We start from the raw sequence: 17,564 nt of genomic DNA, 5'->3' as shown, positions 1-17,564 counted from the left end.
AGAAGTCAAGTGAAGAAAATCAAATGCGTTTGGAAAAAAAAAAATGTAGAGATCCACCATGAAAATGCAGTGTCCTACAAATGTAGAAGACTAGCAAGAAAAAAAAAAAATCAGATTTTTGCCAAACAACCCTACTAGTAACAGGAAATGTGCAATAAGCCCATTTTCACCATACAAAAGAAAACACTCTCTAAAAACACCAGAAAACAAAAGAAAAAATGGATTTTTGCCAAAAGGCCCCTACAACTGAAAAAAAAATAAATTTAAAAATCCTTTTTTTACCACCATGTGATGCACCTAAACCATTTCTATCATAAGACAATCATAGATTCCATGAACACCCTTGCCAATGTGCCCCAATACAAAAGAAGATCATGTGATCCTAAGCATCTAATGGGGGTATTTTTGTCCACCAAATCAATCATTACTCAATCATCCATTTGCAACACACCAATATAATAACTAAGATAATTCTACCACCATAGCTTTTAGGCTATAGCTGATCATGCATCTGCTTGATAATTGAATCAGAGGTCCAAATCATTGTAACCATGTTTCACATGCATGACAGATATGCTCATCAAACTCCAATAAAAGTACAACTATCAATTGTCGTTTACTTTCCCGTGCTAAAGTAACCCAAATAATTGGGATTAGAGGTGCTTGTGGAGCAGTCTATATCCCTAAAACAGGGCACAGGTATGCCCATCAGATTAATGATAGATCTCAGACAACTTAGTCACTTGAAGTAGCAAAAGAGTAGGAGAAAAGAAGCAATCTTATGACCTGACGCTGCAAAGAATCATGAGATCTAAGAGGGGCAGGTAGAAAATTCCTACAAAATCATTTAGATAAGATGCAATGCTGCATTTTCTTTAATGAACAAAGGCTTGCATTCCCTGAAATAGCACAAAAAGCTGCAAAAAGATACATAGAGATCGATAGTTTTTAGAAATCTCATACATATTATGGATCAAATCATATTTTAAAAAACTTGGAATATGATATAAACTTGGTTTTTTTTTTTTTTTTTTTGGCAACCATACAGAATATCCAGCCATACGGTTGCTTGAAATGCAGGTTTCGAGGCTTTTACAGAAATCGAACTGCATACACAGAGATGGTTTTATATAATTTCCCATATGGCTCTGGTATATTTGGAGAAGTAATTTTTTAATTGGAAGTCTTCATTCAGCTTCCTAGTTCGAATACTCTTTTAAAAGCAGTTGGAGCAGGACTAGATAAGCATGTGGGGACCACTGAGGTGCAAGTAAGAAAGAAACATCTACAAGTTACTTTCTAGAGTGTTTTAGAAGATTTTGTAGCCTATATGGCACAGAGCTGGACTTATGAAACATCATGACACATTGATTATTGATTGACTGAGATTTTTGGTTTAGTTCATTCTTGTTTCCAGCGATGGGATTTGAAAACATAGCAGCACAATGCCACTAGAACCCCTTTGGTGTGACTCCATTTGGTTTGCATGGGGGAATTCCACATTTATCCTTCATTTCTGTTCCCCTTTTACTCTTCCAGGTGTGGGGATTGATTGGAGATCGACTGAAGCACCTAGAGAGATGGGGAATTGACCATCAAATATAGTACTTTTTGCTTCTAATTTTATTTCAACCCTTGGGCTACTTTGGTACACAAGCTGCTTCCATGTTATACCAGTGCCTTATCCATGCCATATCTAGTGAAAATAGAACCTGAACTTCGAAATCCACTCAGGCACTTGTATTAAGCTTTTACAATACAAGCAATGAGAATATTAGGAAGCTAATAAGCATGTAATTAATGAGTGTACATAGAATGGAAACTAAACCAACGGCTACACTATGTTCACAAAACGCTAGCTTTTTAAAAAAACCTCCACTTTCAGCATGTAGCTTTCAGTAAAAATAAGTAAAACATGACATGCTAACGACTTCATAAAGGGTTAACACAGAAATACGAGGTACATCTTATGCTTTGAAGAAAATACTCTCCCCCAAAACAAACATAAGCAAACCAATGCTCTGCTCCTCTCTCTCTCTCTCCCACGTCTCTCTGATCACCAGCGAAGATCACTATTGTTGCTGATGGTTCCCATACCCAGGATAAGCTCCATAAGCATACATATTAGGATCTTGCACAGGTGGTGCATATCCATACACTTCATAGCCCTGCCCATAAACATAATAACCCCCAGTAGCAGCAGCACCACCACCATTCCACTGGTTTGGATCTGGCTGTGGCTGTTTGTTTGGACTACAGCCCCAAGAAAGACGGATATTTGCCCTCCTAGCTGAGTTCTATTCAACATCAGTAAAGCCTCCTCTGCACAAGCTCTGTTAGCAAATTGAACAAACCCACAACATTTTCCCAAAGGAATTTTAACATGTATCAATTCCCCAAACTGGCTAAAAACTTGTCTCAAATGGTCATCCATTTAGGTTTTGTTTGGTGGAAAATTGGATCCAACGCACAGTCGTATGTGTTTCTAGTCAAACCAGAATGCATAATATTTATGATATCTTCCACCAAACGCACCCCAAACACCCAAACAATCTTGTTAGGGAGATCTCACTACAATAGGCTACACTCAACTGCCAACCATTGAAAATCAGTAAAACCCATATTTTAAATAAATAAATAAATAATAATAATAATAACAATGGAAATTTGGGGGAAAACAATCTTATTAGGGACATGCATGAAAAAACCCCATTCATGGCCACATCAGATTAACAGTCTGGAATATGCAAAACGATCAAAACCAAAATCTATAGAAATTTGGGGGAAAAACAGAAACTGAGCAAGGAAAATCATGGAAATGAGGATTCAAACCTTATGGATGGACTAGATGCAATCCCTAAGCGCACGGACCAGATCCGAACTCCAGCCACTCCACACCTGCGAAATCCGATCCAAACTCCAGCTGTTTCTGTTGAAGGGAGAGGGAGAGGGAGAGGGAGAGAGGGAGTGAGAGAGAAATAGAGATGGGGAGAGAGATCGTGACGGAGGAAGACAGATGGGGAGAGAGATTGAGAGGGAGAGAGATTGAGAGGGAGGGTCAGGAATGGGGAGCGGGAGAGAGGGAGAGATCGCACGAGAGGGCCGGAAGGGTAGGGAGTTTGGGGATTAGGGCTGAAATTAGGGATTTGTACTTGGTTTTAGAACGGAATAAAATAGTCCAAGATTTGATACGGCTTTAAGCCGTTTCAGAACCAAAGACTTATCTGTTCCTAAACGGCCTTTTTGGTGTAGTGGTTGGAGGGTTGGATGCCATAAATAGAGACCAAGTCAGCCCTAGTATGCAATGAATTTCGAGAACAAAAACCAGAATGGTCATTCACCGGCTGTATTTTGTTGCAACAAATATCATGAGATTTCATGATTAATCATTTGGGTTGAAAATGAAGGAAGAAAAACATACAATCAGCATCCACAAGAGTGTGACACAGTATTCTTTTTTCCTAGTTTGGTATGACAGAGTGAAGAATCCAACCTAAAACATGCTAGCCGCTGTAGACAAATAGTTTATCAAGCCCTTCTATGGCTACTCACAAGAGTAGGATTCTGAAACCTATTCTCTGATCAGCCTACAATGCAAGTGGCATGCCGAAAAATCGGGCTATCCAGCCATGAGGTATGTCATGCAATTATGTCAAATATGGCAAGATGCTCAATTTTTACTATCCATTTTTTCTCATGCGCATTTAGCCCATCTTATGACTGTACATGTTGGGTGAGGACCACCAGATGAACCATATCTCACTCGCATGCCACATTAGCACTCATGGAGAACTTGGATTCGGAATCCTAGTTCGAGTAGCCATCACATTTCACACAGTTCCATTTTAAAATAATATTCGCTATACAAGGTATCATGATCTGTCTTAAAGTGTAAGCTCCCAATCAACAGACATTAATTTTACAAGGTCTTCTTGAGAGTCGATAATTACAGCATGTAATGTAAAGAAAGTTCTTACTGCTTTGGGCTTTGCTCGTCAACAATACTTTTAGCAATGTTGGCAATATCTTCTTCCTATCTAATCGATATTACTTGGCCTTCTTTAAACAGATAACTGCATCAAGTTACACAAGCATACACCAAAATAGAAAAGTTAAAAATAAAATGTCAGTGAATTTCTTTCTTCTTACATGTTAGCGACTACGAAATGCTCTAAGTCCAAAACATAATGCTATACTTCATTGCTTTGTTTTCAGCCAAAGAATGCAAGAAAAAGTGAGTAAATTAAATGATGAACAAAATTACAAATGAAAATTCCAAAAGCAATACACTCAATCCAGCATTTCAAGAAGCAACGTCTAGTATTCCATCAAGCATGCAAATCTAAAATGAAAACCAATGAGAAATCTTTGCTAATTCTACCCTAGGCAATTTTTTGTTGATAGTTCTACCTTATAAGCCCATATCTTCTCCTTATGGAACTTTAATGAAATTTTAGTTATGGTTCAAAAGAATACCAAAGTTACCAATGGGTAGTTGTACAGTTGTGCAGTCGCTTTGTTCAAAACTTCTACCCTTATTGCTGGAGACAGGAAAAAATATATGATGCAATCCACATCAAAACATAAGCATCATGGTGGGCCCTTTGAAGGTTCCACTGTTGGCTTCCCATCTCCACTGTTCCTTGTAGTGTGACCCTGGATAGGCTTGATTTTTTGACCCACATCCTAACATGTGTTGGCATAAATGATGGAATGGTGCGCCACTTGTGTCTGGTAGTCTCCACCTTGGATGCGGGTGAGACCCTGTTCGTAGAGTACATCTCGATGTATTCATTGTTTATCCACATTGTCCATCTTTTTTTTCTAGTTAATTTAAAGTATGGTCTAAAAAACAAAGCATATACAAATTTCAGGTGGACCACACCACAAGAAACAATGGTCATTGAATGCCTACCATTAAAATCTTCTTAGCATCCACCTTAGTATTGATAGACCATCTAACCTATTGATAAGGTCACACAGACCTGACCTAGATGAAAGGAAAAGAAATATCAACATGGATTAAAAATCTTTCTGATTTTCCATTTTGTTGTAAATTTTTTTTTTTTTTTTTTAAAAGGGTGGGCACAATATAATTTCTCCTCTGAAAAGAATATGGGTTACTGGAAGCACTATTTGGTCAAGACAATTCCTTGAGGTATTTTGCAGTAAAAAACCCAATTGTAGATGAAACCTAAATTAACACAAATAAAACCAGTTAACCAGCCAAACCATGCTATGGCTGAGAACCAGCTAGACAGCGTGCTATAACTGAGCAATCGCTCACAGGTCCTGTAACGCCCTAAAAATCGAGGGTCGAGTAGAAACCCAACTCCCGAGTTCCAACACATCACTTATGCAACATATTTAATGATGGTTGTATGTTGTCTATGTTAGTGCATAAAATATGAATGAGATTAAGACAAAACAGCAAAACATAATCCAGGGACAATTGTCGTATGCAAACGGAAGACTGAAACGAATATGTATAACTTTATAAACCAGTATAGGTCCCCAAAGTATGTATGCATTGCTAGGTCAATAATCACAAGTATTGTTTCAAAATACAAATTTTTTAAAAAATGTGATAGTCCACAAGTATGACCTTGAAGCCCCGCCAATCAGAGCGGTTTATATAAACCTGCCTGAATACTGCATATATGAAAAAGCATCCTCATCGTCTGCGAAGTCCGTTTCTGCCTCATCAGTCGGGTCTCCATCTGCAACTAAGACAGAGTCTGGTTGGTGTTTAAAACACCGTCCCGTAACGTGAGAGTGAGTGATCAACTCAGTGGAACAATAAAGCAAAGGTTAACATGTTCTCAATTCAGTCAAGCAGTAATAATAAAACAATACAATCAAACATCCCTAAGTACTCTGATTAATGCAAGAATGGTATGTATAAATGATGCATGCCCTCGCTTGCACTCCCTCTGCGATCTTCATCTAACGGTCGCGCATGTCAGTCACTTCCTCAGTGCTCTACCCAACACCAAACGGCACATGCAGTGTAATGCATGAACGTGATTACCAAGTTCTTATTAGTTCTTTTCATACAGGAGGATTGAGAAGCTAAGGTACCTCCCTTATATCAATTCCCAAACGATGATCCATTCTAGGGTCGTCAATCCTAGTAAATCTCATACGATGTTACGGTTCTAGGTCGCTACAAAGGGCTCATCACCTTATTAGTGTAGGCCTAGTTTGTACTCTTGTTGCTACGGAAAGGCTCGTCACCTCTACGCAGTCTTAGCGTACGCTCGAGGTCACTATAAAGGGCTCATCACCTTATCAGTGTAGGCCGACAGCTCGAATACAGTGTCCCATACCACCGTATTCAGCTCACGAGGCTGTGTTGCTCACTGGACACTACGAGGAGGCTCGTCACCCCAGCGTAGGCTAACAACTCGACCACATTGTCCCATACCATCATGCCCGGTTCATGAGTCTTAGCGGATCGAGGTACCGAGGTTAAAAGGATTTTCACTGGTGAGTTTAGTACCTTAGATTCAAGCAGTAGTGTTCATACATGGTGAACATACATCGGGTCAATCGGGTTACTTGACGAGCTCGACCGGTACGAGCGCACATCGAATTGACCGACATGGAGTGTATGAGCACTCCGTGTGGCCTAACCACTGTCGACAACCGAAGTATGGCTCGGACTCATTGAACACGTCCTGTGGGGCGAAAACAACCTCAGCTACCAAATCAGGGCCTGTTACCGATTGCTTGGACTATATCGTAGTCCCAAACATATCCAATTCCAACAAGTATTCGTATGAAATAGTCAAAGCAGTAATAAACACATAATTCCAATCCTATAACTATTTGAGCATGTTATGAAGTACAACATACACAGGATTTCACACATGCACATTTCATAAGTAAAACAGACCATATAATATAAGTTGCATGGAGGAAATCATATACATAGTTAAGGTAGTTGAGAATCTTATCTCAACACTCATATAAAGTACCTGATGCCAAGTACTTGCTCATTCAGACATTTTTACGAACACTTAGACTACACCTTTTTAACATACACAACGTATGTTGGCCATAACATATACTGGGGCAAATCCTTTCGCCAAGGAGTTGTTACACATACAACTAGTATAAACACACGACAATTAATCATGGCAAACACACTTTCAAATTTCATACGTATACGATCCTTTCTACAAATACATGGAATACACTAAACTCAATATAGTTCATATATATCTAAAACGTGAAACAAACATCGCATTTGGCATGTGAAATAGCACCCACATCAGTAATAAACCATTAACCGACATTGAAAGCCTTGAAAACCATAACTTATACATTTATAGTCTGCACCTTTCGCCGGTAGACTCGTAACAAACTCAGTTTTAAAAGCTAAGTCTTTGTTTACAGCACCACAATAACCTATAACAGGGAATAGGTTAGCTAATTCATCTATTACGCTAGTCAAAAATCCTAAGACAAGTTAGGGTTAAGTTTTCTTACCCAAGTATGGAGTCAAAATCGCCGAAATAGTGATGTAGAAGCGGTAGTTAAGCCCGAGGAGCAATGGGATCGAATCCCAGGAGGAATCTCCAACTCACTCTCTCACTTTCTCTCTCTTTCCTTTCCCTTTCCTCTACTCTCTTTCTTAGGGTTTTAGAATTCGTATGGAATATGAGAGAGAGAGAGAGAGTTAAAGGCCCTTATATAGGCCCAAAACTGATGGGAATGGCCCCAGGGCCATGGTATACTTAGGTTATATCCAAAGGGCATCTGTTTCAGCCCAACGGAGCACTTCTGGTGGCCCCTTTTCTGCGTGTGGTCGGACTTAAGCTCCCTGAAATTGGATCTAGGTCAGGCTGAGTTTTCATTCCAATCGAGTTTACAGATCAGCCGTGGCGGACCAGTTTCAGTTCAACGGTCACGGTCACTCGATCAGGGCCACAAGTACATGGCCATGTATGGGACATTTCCCCTGATCCGACGGTGTATTTGGGTCAGATTCTGACGGTCTGAATCCTTATATTTGGCCCACAAGCAACATGACTCAGATTACTTACATTCGGATTTCATTTCTAAAGATATTCACGTTTCTCACACACTTTGCTCCAAGCTCAAGTTGTGCATTTCTAGACACAATTAAGACTTGATTTCCGAGGGGGTTGTCAAGTCCAGTAATGCGGTCATAACTGTATAGTTTTGCGATCATCAGACTTTCGACGTGCGGTTCAGGTCCGATACGAAGTTTCGATGTGCTCCCGAGAGCAACTGGGTTTAGGGATGGATTCTAGATTTCAGAGTAATGTAGCGTTAATGATTCTGCATGTTTTAGGTCTTGCAGGTCAGATTTAAAGTGATTAGTGCTAATTTCACAAGTACTTTAGTTTAGCGCTAGTCAATTCTCGCCTAATTTCTAAAGGATTTGGTCCTATGTGATTTTTGCCTGAGGTGGTACTCAAGTCTTTGTACGGATTTTTCCAAGACGTTACAGGTCCCATTGTTATTGTAAGAGTTTTTTTAATGATATTGTAAGGGAAAAATACAATCCTATCCGACCAAACAAGCCCATAGAATTGTAGATTCATGTACCTGATTCTATAATTCATGCATGCTCAGCCACATCATTATAATTCATTCACAACATTTTAAGGTCTGTGAAACGAGACTTGTATTTCTCCACCTACAGAATTGCAACTCACATGTAGGCATTTCCATATGAAGAAATTGTTGTAGGAACCAATGGACAGTATTTGAAGCTCACTGATGCAGGACAATTAACCACTTGCTCTAAAAACTTGAACTGTTAGAGCATGGCGAATTAATCCCTTTATCTCATAGCCCAGGCCCGAAGTCCATGGGTTAGGTCCGCGGCCGAACCCTCCTCGTGAGGCCCAATGGATTCCGCCCCCTCGTGGGCCCCAAATCCATGGGTTCCGCCTAACACAAGCCACCCGCCTCAAACGGGCCCCAAATCCATGGGTTCTACGGGCCACTCACCCCGAATGTGCCCCTGCGTCCCACGGGCCACCTCACTCGAGCCCGGTGTGAAAATGCTCCCACATTACTCACCCTAAACTTTGGGTTAGAAAGAATCCAATCTCACCCACGACTCAGTTTGAGACTTTTCCATCTCATGCAGCTTGTGCTTAGTTCTGCCCATTTAATAAATCCAAAAATCAATGATAGGTAGTGGTTCATGGCACAATTTTTAATTTATAGATTTAAAAAATAAATAAATAAACTGACTAAAAGGCAACTTGGTGGGTCAAGGAAGCATCAGGGTGTGCGGACAAATTGCATAAGCAAAATGTAATGACTGTGATTAACAGAGATACGTTAGTTGCAGTAATTGAGTCACGTACGATGAACTCCTGCCAAGAAACTTTAATCTTGCTTTTTATAGTCAAAACTGCTTTTCGCATTGCTTAACAAGTCTTCTTCTCTTTTCATATCTTCATAAATTCTTTCCTTTTCCCATGTCATATGCTTGATCTGCTCCTTAGTCTCAACAATGTCGATCCACACATAGATCCGAATGTCCCATGTTTTCTGGAAATCTCAAATTGATATCTTTTCTGAAATCATATCACAAATCGTATGATTGGAAGATACAACCACCAAGAGAAACCCAAATAACTGAAAATTTAACCGGAGTCTAGTATTTTCTTAGTCATTGTATTAGACCACGAGACCAAGCAAACATATAGAATTTCATGTCCAGTGAACAAGGGATTATGACATGCTAAAGAATTTTAAATCTGAATTTTAAATATTACGATAATGGGCGTAATAAATTAATTTCTTAAGATCTTACATTGTCAAGTGATTGACAACCATAACAACTAGGTAAATTTTTGGTTTGAGGTATACCCATCTCAAGAAACTAATATGAAATCCCTATGCTCCAACCATAGATTTCATAATTCACTTAAATAAGAATCATTCATTTTCATTTCTAAATTGAATTCATTTCAATGCTAATGAGAGAGAGAGAGAGAGAGAGAGAGAGAGAGAGAGAGAGAGAGAGAGAGAGAGAGAGAGAGAAGAAGAAGAAGAAGAAGAAGAAGAAGAAGTCCCACCAAAGTGGGAGGGTCTATTTTGATGATTAAAACATAAGATTTGAGTAGAATACATACATTAAAGTGGAATGAACCATTTTGAAAAATGTTCAAAGATAAGTAAAGAATTACTTGACAATTTGGTGAGTTATTGAGAGAGCTTTGAGAGAGTTAATACCTAGAGTTAATACCCATCTTCTCAAGCCCTCTTTCGTTATGGAATTCATCATTCAATCCTTGTCTTAAAGGCAATCATTGGAATATTCAAAGCTTGGATTGAACAATGAACTCCAGCATTCATTAATGCTCTAACAACCACTTTTATTGGTAAATCTATATACTAGCAAGCATTGAATGCTTAGCTATGGGGATCCTTTGTAGTTCTTAAAGACACATCAATACCTAGTTATGATTTACCAAACCCTTAACCATCAACTTCGGCATCTACATCGAAGCATCTTCATACGGTTGCGGTAAAGGGAGCTGAAGAATATTCATCAATCAAAAAGATCTTCATCAATGTGCTTAAGGGGGCTCACTCACTTTTAGATAAGTACTAAGAGTCCATTTGTGCCTGAAAACCATTCCTTATGTCGAATTGGGTTTTAGAGTTTGAATTCCCAAAGTTGACAAGTCCTCGCGTAGGCCTCCAACGGGAGAGTATGTTTTGTTGTCCTTGTGTAGGACATCTCAAGTTCTTGTATAGGACTTGATAAGACCTTGTGTAGGCCATCGACGAATGGAAAATGGTAACCTTGTATAGATTGTGAAGGTTTATGGTGAACCTCATTTAAAACCATCTGAATAGTAAAATTTAGCACACTCTAGGAGAGAGTGGGTCAATTGGGAGTGGAGTTGACATATAGTCGAACCACTATACATCGTGTGCATTGTGATGAATATTTTAATTCCTTATTTGTGATGTTTGGATGAACTCCACATTATGTTTAATTTATGCACCAAACATGTTTGTCAAAATGCATGAATGATGTATTTTGCTGATTAGACCATGATTATGCACTTCTTATCATTTAACATGCTTTACTTGTGAACTTAGAAGTAAGTGCATGTCATTAGTTTAAATAAAATTTAAAAATTCCTATTCACCCCCTCTAAGACATTAGACATACTTTTAACTTTTTCTTGTAACGGTAAAGCTGCAATTTCAGAGGATTGAGGAAATTGGGCACAATTTGCAATGGACCGTGATTCGTTAGTAAATGTTAAAATGCGGGAAGTTGGGTGGAATTTTTTTATGGATATGATCCGTCGGAAAAAAGACAAATTTTACAATTTACGACGAATTGTATCCATTGCAAAATAATAATTTACAATGAATTTTGGTCTGTCGTAAAAATCCCTCTCATTTCAATTGGGCGGGATCATGTATTAGCAGCAAACTTCTTCTTTCTTTTACGATGGTTCGTAGTAAAATTTCTTGATGGTGTTAAACTAAGATTTTTTTCAACGGACGAGGTTCGTCATAAGACCAAGCATTTTTGTCTCATTTTTTTGTTGTTTTGGCGTAGTGGGAAAAAATGGAGAGTACGTCCTCTATTGCACTTACAATGACGTTGAACGGTCGAATTGGGTTGGATTGGTGATTGAATGGCTTGGATTGTCCTAACTCCTAGACTCCTCTAACTCTCAAACTTCCCCTCGAGCTCTTTCTTAAACACTTCTCTCTCAAGCTGTAACACCCCGGATTTTTGCTAACTTGGAGTTAGACGTACTTAGGCAATGGATCAATCCTAACACCTTAATTACTTCTTAAAAACTCAATCCCAAAGTCTCAAATCCACTTTCAACCTATTTCCTTCAAAATCTCCCATTTCCTTCAAAAATCTCACCTTTCACCACCTTATTTTTCAAAAAGTTTAAATGATGAAGAACAATACTTAAACTAAAACTTACTGTAAATGGTAAATACGTAAATAAAATGGGCTTTTGACTATTAATCTTTTGGAATATTATGAAATAAATAGATTATTTAGATATATTAGCTTCTCCTACCCCAAAATCATATATTGCACGTCAAATAACTCATTTTAGTTTACAAATGAGACCCGATAATGCCTCGATGGACTCGGGGGCCCAAACGACACAATTCGGGGGGACCCGAGGTGGGTCCCGCATGTATCCGGCACCCCCGGGGGGGGGGGGGGAGGACATCGCCCCACTAAAAGTGCCAGAAAGGGGTGTAGAACTGCCCTAGGACCTTATTCTATCGTAATTAGGGCACGATTTAGTTAAGTGCTAAACTGAAAAATTAATAGAATTAGCTCGAACTACTTTAAATATGAATTGCAAGACTCAAAATGTGTAGAATCATTAACGCTACATTATCTTGAAACTTAAGATCCATCTCAAAACCCAGTTGCTCTCGGGAGCACCTTGAAACTTTATATCGGACCTGGACCGCACGTCGAAAGTCCGATAACCGTAAAACTATACAGTTATGACTGCAATACTGGACTTGACAACCTCCTCGGAAATCAAGTCTTAATTGTGTCTAAAAATACACAACTTGAGCCCGGAGCGAAGAGTGTGAGAAACATGAAAATATTTAGAAATAAAAATTCGAATTTAAGTAATCTGAGTCGTGTCGCTTGCGGGCCAAATATAAGGATTCAAACCATCAGAATTTGACCCAAATACACCCTCGAATCAGGAGAAATGTCCCATACATGAGGTGTACTTGTGACCCTGATCGAGTGACCGTGACCGTTGAACTGAAACTGGTCTGCCACGGCTGATCTGTAAATTCGATCGGAATGAAAACTCAGCCTGACCTAGATCCATGGTCAGGGAGCTTAAGTCCGACCGCACGTGGAAAAGGGGCTACCAGAAGTGCTCCGTTAGACCGGAACAGTCCGTATTTGGATATAACCTAAGTATACCCCTGGGGCCATTCCCATCAAACCTGGGCCTATATAAGGACCTTAAACACTTCCTCTCATATGCCATATGAATTTTGCAAACCCTAAGGGAAAGAAGAGAGAAAAGAGAAGAAGAAAGTGAGGAAGAGAGAGAGAGAGTGAGAGATAAATGTTGGGATCTTTTCCTAATACTCCACGTGCTTAGCCACCACTCCTGTGTCACTATACGGGCGATACCACTCTCATTCTTAAGTAAAAAAACCTAACCCTAATCTATTTTAGGGTTTCAGACAGTGTAAGTTATGAAATAGCTAACCTAATTTATGCTATAGGTTGCCAATCTGCCGTAGACAAAGACTTAGCTTTAAAACTGAGTTCATTACGAGTCTACCAGCGAAAGGTGTGGACTATAACGTATAGGTTATGGTTTTTAAGGCTTTAATGTCGATTAATGATTTATTACTGACGTGGGTGCTATTTCACATGCTAAATGCGTCGTTTGTTTCGCATTTTAGATATATGAACTATATAGAGTCTAGTGAATTCCATGTATTTGTAGAACGGGTCATATACGTATGGAATTTGAACGTGTGTTTGCCATGATTAATTGTCGTGTGTTTATGCTAGTTGTATGTGTAACAACTCCTTGGCAAAAGGATTTGCCTTAATACATGCTATAACCAACATACATCATGTAGGTTGGGACATGTAGTCTAAGTGTTTGTAGAAATGTCTGAATGCTCAGGCATGTAGTAAATTGTACTTTATATGGGCGTTGAGAAGAGATTCTCAACTACCTTAATGATGTGTATGATTTCCTCCATGTAACTTACATTCTTTGTCTGTTTTACTTAGAAACTACATATGTGTGAATTCATGTTTAAGTTGAAATCTATCAAATGCTCATATGCTAGTATGATTGTAATTGTTGATTCATTACTGTTCTAATTAGCTTGTATGATTAACTGTTATAATTAAATGTGTTTAAGACTATGAAATAGTCCAGGCAATCGGTAACAGGCTTTGAATAGGTGTTTGATGTTGTTTCGCCACATAGGACGTGATCAATGAATCCGAGCCGTACTTGGGATGTTGGCAGTGGTTAGGCCACATGGAGTGCGCTCGTACTTGTTTCGCTACTTCATGTCGATCAACTTAATGTGCGCTCGTACTAATCGAGCTCGTCAAGTAACCCGATTGACCTGATGTATGTTCACCATGTACGGACACTATTGCTTAAACCTAAGGTATCAAACTCACCAGTGAAAACCCCGTTAACCTTGGTACCTCGATCTCTAAGACTCATTAGCCGGGCATGGTGGTATGGGACACCGTGGTCAAGCTGTCGGCCTACGCTGGGGTGACAAGCCTCCCTGTAGTGACCAGTGAGCAACCCAGACTTGTGAGCCGAATATGGTGGTATGAGACATTGTATTCGAGCTGTCGGCCTACACCGATAAGGTGACGAGCCCTTTGTAGTGACCTCGAGCATACACTAAGACTGCATAGAGGCGACGAGCCCTTACGTGGTAACAAGAGTACACTAGGCCTGCACTGATAAGGTGATGAGCCCTTTGCAGCGACCTAGAACCGTAACATCGTATGAGATTTACTAGGATTGACGACCCTAGAATGGATCATTGTTTAGGAATTGATATAAGGGAGGTACCTTAGATTCTCAATCCTACTGTATGAATGAGACTAATAATAACTTGGTAATCAGGCTCATTACATCACACTGCATGTGCCCCGGGTTGAAGAGTACAGAGGGAAGAAAGCATGTCACGACCGTAAGATGGTGTCGCATGAGGGAGTGTAGGCGAGGGTATGCATCATGCTTACATTTCATCCTTACATTAATAAGAGTATCTAGGAATGTCTGATATGTTTGCTTTATCATTACTACTTAACTGAATTGATAACATGTTAACCTTTGCTTTATTGTTCCACTGAGTTGATCACTCACTCCCACATTACGGGACAGTGTTGTACACACTAAGCAGACTCTGTCTTAGATACAGATGGAGACCCAACTGTCTCTCAAGGATCAACATTCATAAACAAGCTAAAGCTCATAACAAGCAAAGCTCAACATTCATAAACAAGCCAAAGCTCACAACAAGCAAAGCTCACAAGTACAAGGATCAATCTTGAATGCAAGAACTGCTCACAAGACAAGACTCAAGCTGCAAGACTTCAAGAAGAGTACAAGGCAGTTTGTAAAGAACTCAAGACTCTTTCAAGATTGAGCTACATCAAGATTTCAACTACATCAAGACTTCAAGGCTCATACTTCAAGGTCACTTGTTCCTAATGTTTCAATGTCCATACTTCATGATTGAGGTTTGACTGACCATAGGTTGACCTTAGAAGTAGGTCATTTTGGATACATAAGTCGAATGTTTATTTTACATGAGTTTGGTCTGTTCTTCGACTAGTCCTAGGCCTTCTTCGACTAGTCCTAGAGTTGCTTCGACCAGTCTAAGAAATTCCTCGATCAGTCGTGAGTTTGTTACAAATTTCGGATGAAATCTGTTAGGCTTCGACTAGTCCAGGAATCTGTTCGACCAGTCGTAGGAATAGTGTCGACTGCATCTACGACCAGTCGAAAATCTTCGACTCGAAATCCAGCGATGTGTTATAGGTTCTTCGACCAGTCGAAGGAAACCTACGACCAGTCATAGAACGGTCAGAGCTTATCCCGCCGGATCTTTCAAATATCTGTTATTGCTTCGACTAGTCGAAGAGCTCCCTAGACCAGTCGAAGACACGATCTGCTCACCTATAAATAGTGCACGAATCTCAGAAGAAATCATCGAATTAATTAATCCATTCAAGCCAATCTTCGTCGAACTTCTGAGAGATAATTCTGTGCTCCATCTAAGCTAAGTGTGCTTATTTAATATTCTCTTTCCTTAGCTTTATTTAATTGATTTTGTTTCTGCTATTCCAATCTAATTTGATAAGAGGAATTATTATTCCCTTTCTTTGGAATCAAAATCAATTAAGGCAAGCCCTATTTGGTTTAATTTAAAATCTATTAGAATTAGAACCATTGTAATTGAGTACTGGACATTGAACTTGGACATTCAATCATCTACTCGACTTAGTTCTACCGGGTGCTACAACGAAGGAGATAATCGGTATTTTATATTTAATTGTAAATTCCTTTTTATTTTGGTTTCTTTCAAGATTTGCCGGAAAAATCTTGTTGTATTGGTTATCCGAGGAGAGCCAGAAAACTCGAAGTGGGGTTTTTAATTGTGTAAGCCCACATACAAAGATACAATTGTAAAGGTTTTGGGTGAACCAGGAAAACCTATTTTGTTAGTGAACGCTAATATCCCTGTGTGAGGATATTAGGAGTGGAGTAGCATTCTGTGTGGCTGTTGTTTAACAGTTGGTGAACACACAAGCGAACCACTATAATCCCTTGTGTTGTGGTTGAATGATTTATTCTTCTGATCTTTAATCATTTAATTCAAGCATTGTGAGAATGTTGTAATAGTTTAGAATTTATTTTCTGTTATTCCTTTATCAACTTGATATTTAATTTGTTTTGAAAGTTGTTCTAGCAAGGTTGCCCTGCCATTTTTATGGTGTATGGCTGTCCCTAGAACAATACATTTGTGATTCAATTTATTTCAATTCAGTTTGTATTTGTTTCTGTATTCCTCTTCGATTTGAGATTTGATACAAAGATTTTTCTAGAAATAAGGTTGTCCTACCATAAACTCTGGTTTTTGGTGTAAGGTTGTCCTTAGAATAACATTTGTATCAACCTCTCAAGATCTGAATTTTGAGGTTATTTTACTTTCTTGCATTGTAATTTATTTTGGCTACCATATTCTTTTTAATTCAGATGTTATTTTTTTTATTTGGCATTGTCCTATTCACCCCCTCTAGGACATATAGCTTGGCCTTTTCAAGTGGTATCGAACCTAATAGCTCTTTTTAATTCTTGGATTTAATTCTGAGCTAACGATTTAAGCTATTTAAGATGTCAAATTTTGATAGCCTTTCGATCACAAGGCCTCCACCCTTTGATGGCTCCAACTATGCCTATTGGAAAGCCGAATGAGGATCTTCCTCAAATCAATGGATGAAAATGTGTGGCAAGCCACGGTGATGAATGGAATCTTCCTATCATGGAAGTTCTGGGGTTGATGGTTCAAAGTCTATGAAAGCCACACCATATTACCAATGGACCACTCTTGAGAAAAGTGAGAGTAGTGCAAATGCTAAAGCACTAAATGTAATTACTTACGCACTATCACCGGATGAGTTCAAAAGAATCATTTCTTGTGATACTGCAAAGCAAGCTTGGGATATATTAGAAATGACACACGAGGGTACTATAATTGTCAAAAATCTAAAGTCCAACTCCTCACAACCAGATTTGAAGAAATTCATATGGAGGAAAATGAAATGTTTATGGACTTTTCCACTAGATTGAATGACATTGTAAACTCAATGTGGGGTCTTGGCGATAAAATCCCAGAAAGTAAAGTGTGTGCAAAAATATTACGCTCACTTCCTGAACGGTTCAATTCTAAAGTAACCGCGATTCAGGAACTTCGTGATACGGATAATATGATGGTAGAAGAACTAGTTGGTTCTCTACAAACCTACGAGT

At 39.1% G+C, this 17,564-nt stretch overlaps 1 pseudogene; it reads right to left on the bottom strand.

Annotated features, from left to right (window-relative positions):
* Positions 1 to 847: 847 nt before the first annotated feature.
* LOC131230479 (uncharacterized) overlaps positions 848 to 17,564 on the bottom strand; it is a 30,829-nt pseudogene continuing 14,112 nt past the window's right edge.

This window comes from Magnolia sinica, chromosome 17 (genome assembly GCF_029962835.1).
Source record: "Magnolia sinica isolate HGM2019 chromosome 17, MsV1, whole genome shotgun sequence".
Classification (NCBI taxonomy): Eukaryota; Viridiplantae; Streptophyta; class Magnoliopsida; order Magnoliales; family Magnoliaceae; genus Magnolia; species Magnolia sinica.
This window is presented reverse-complemented; position numbering and strand designations above follow the sequence as displayed.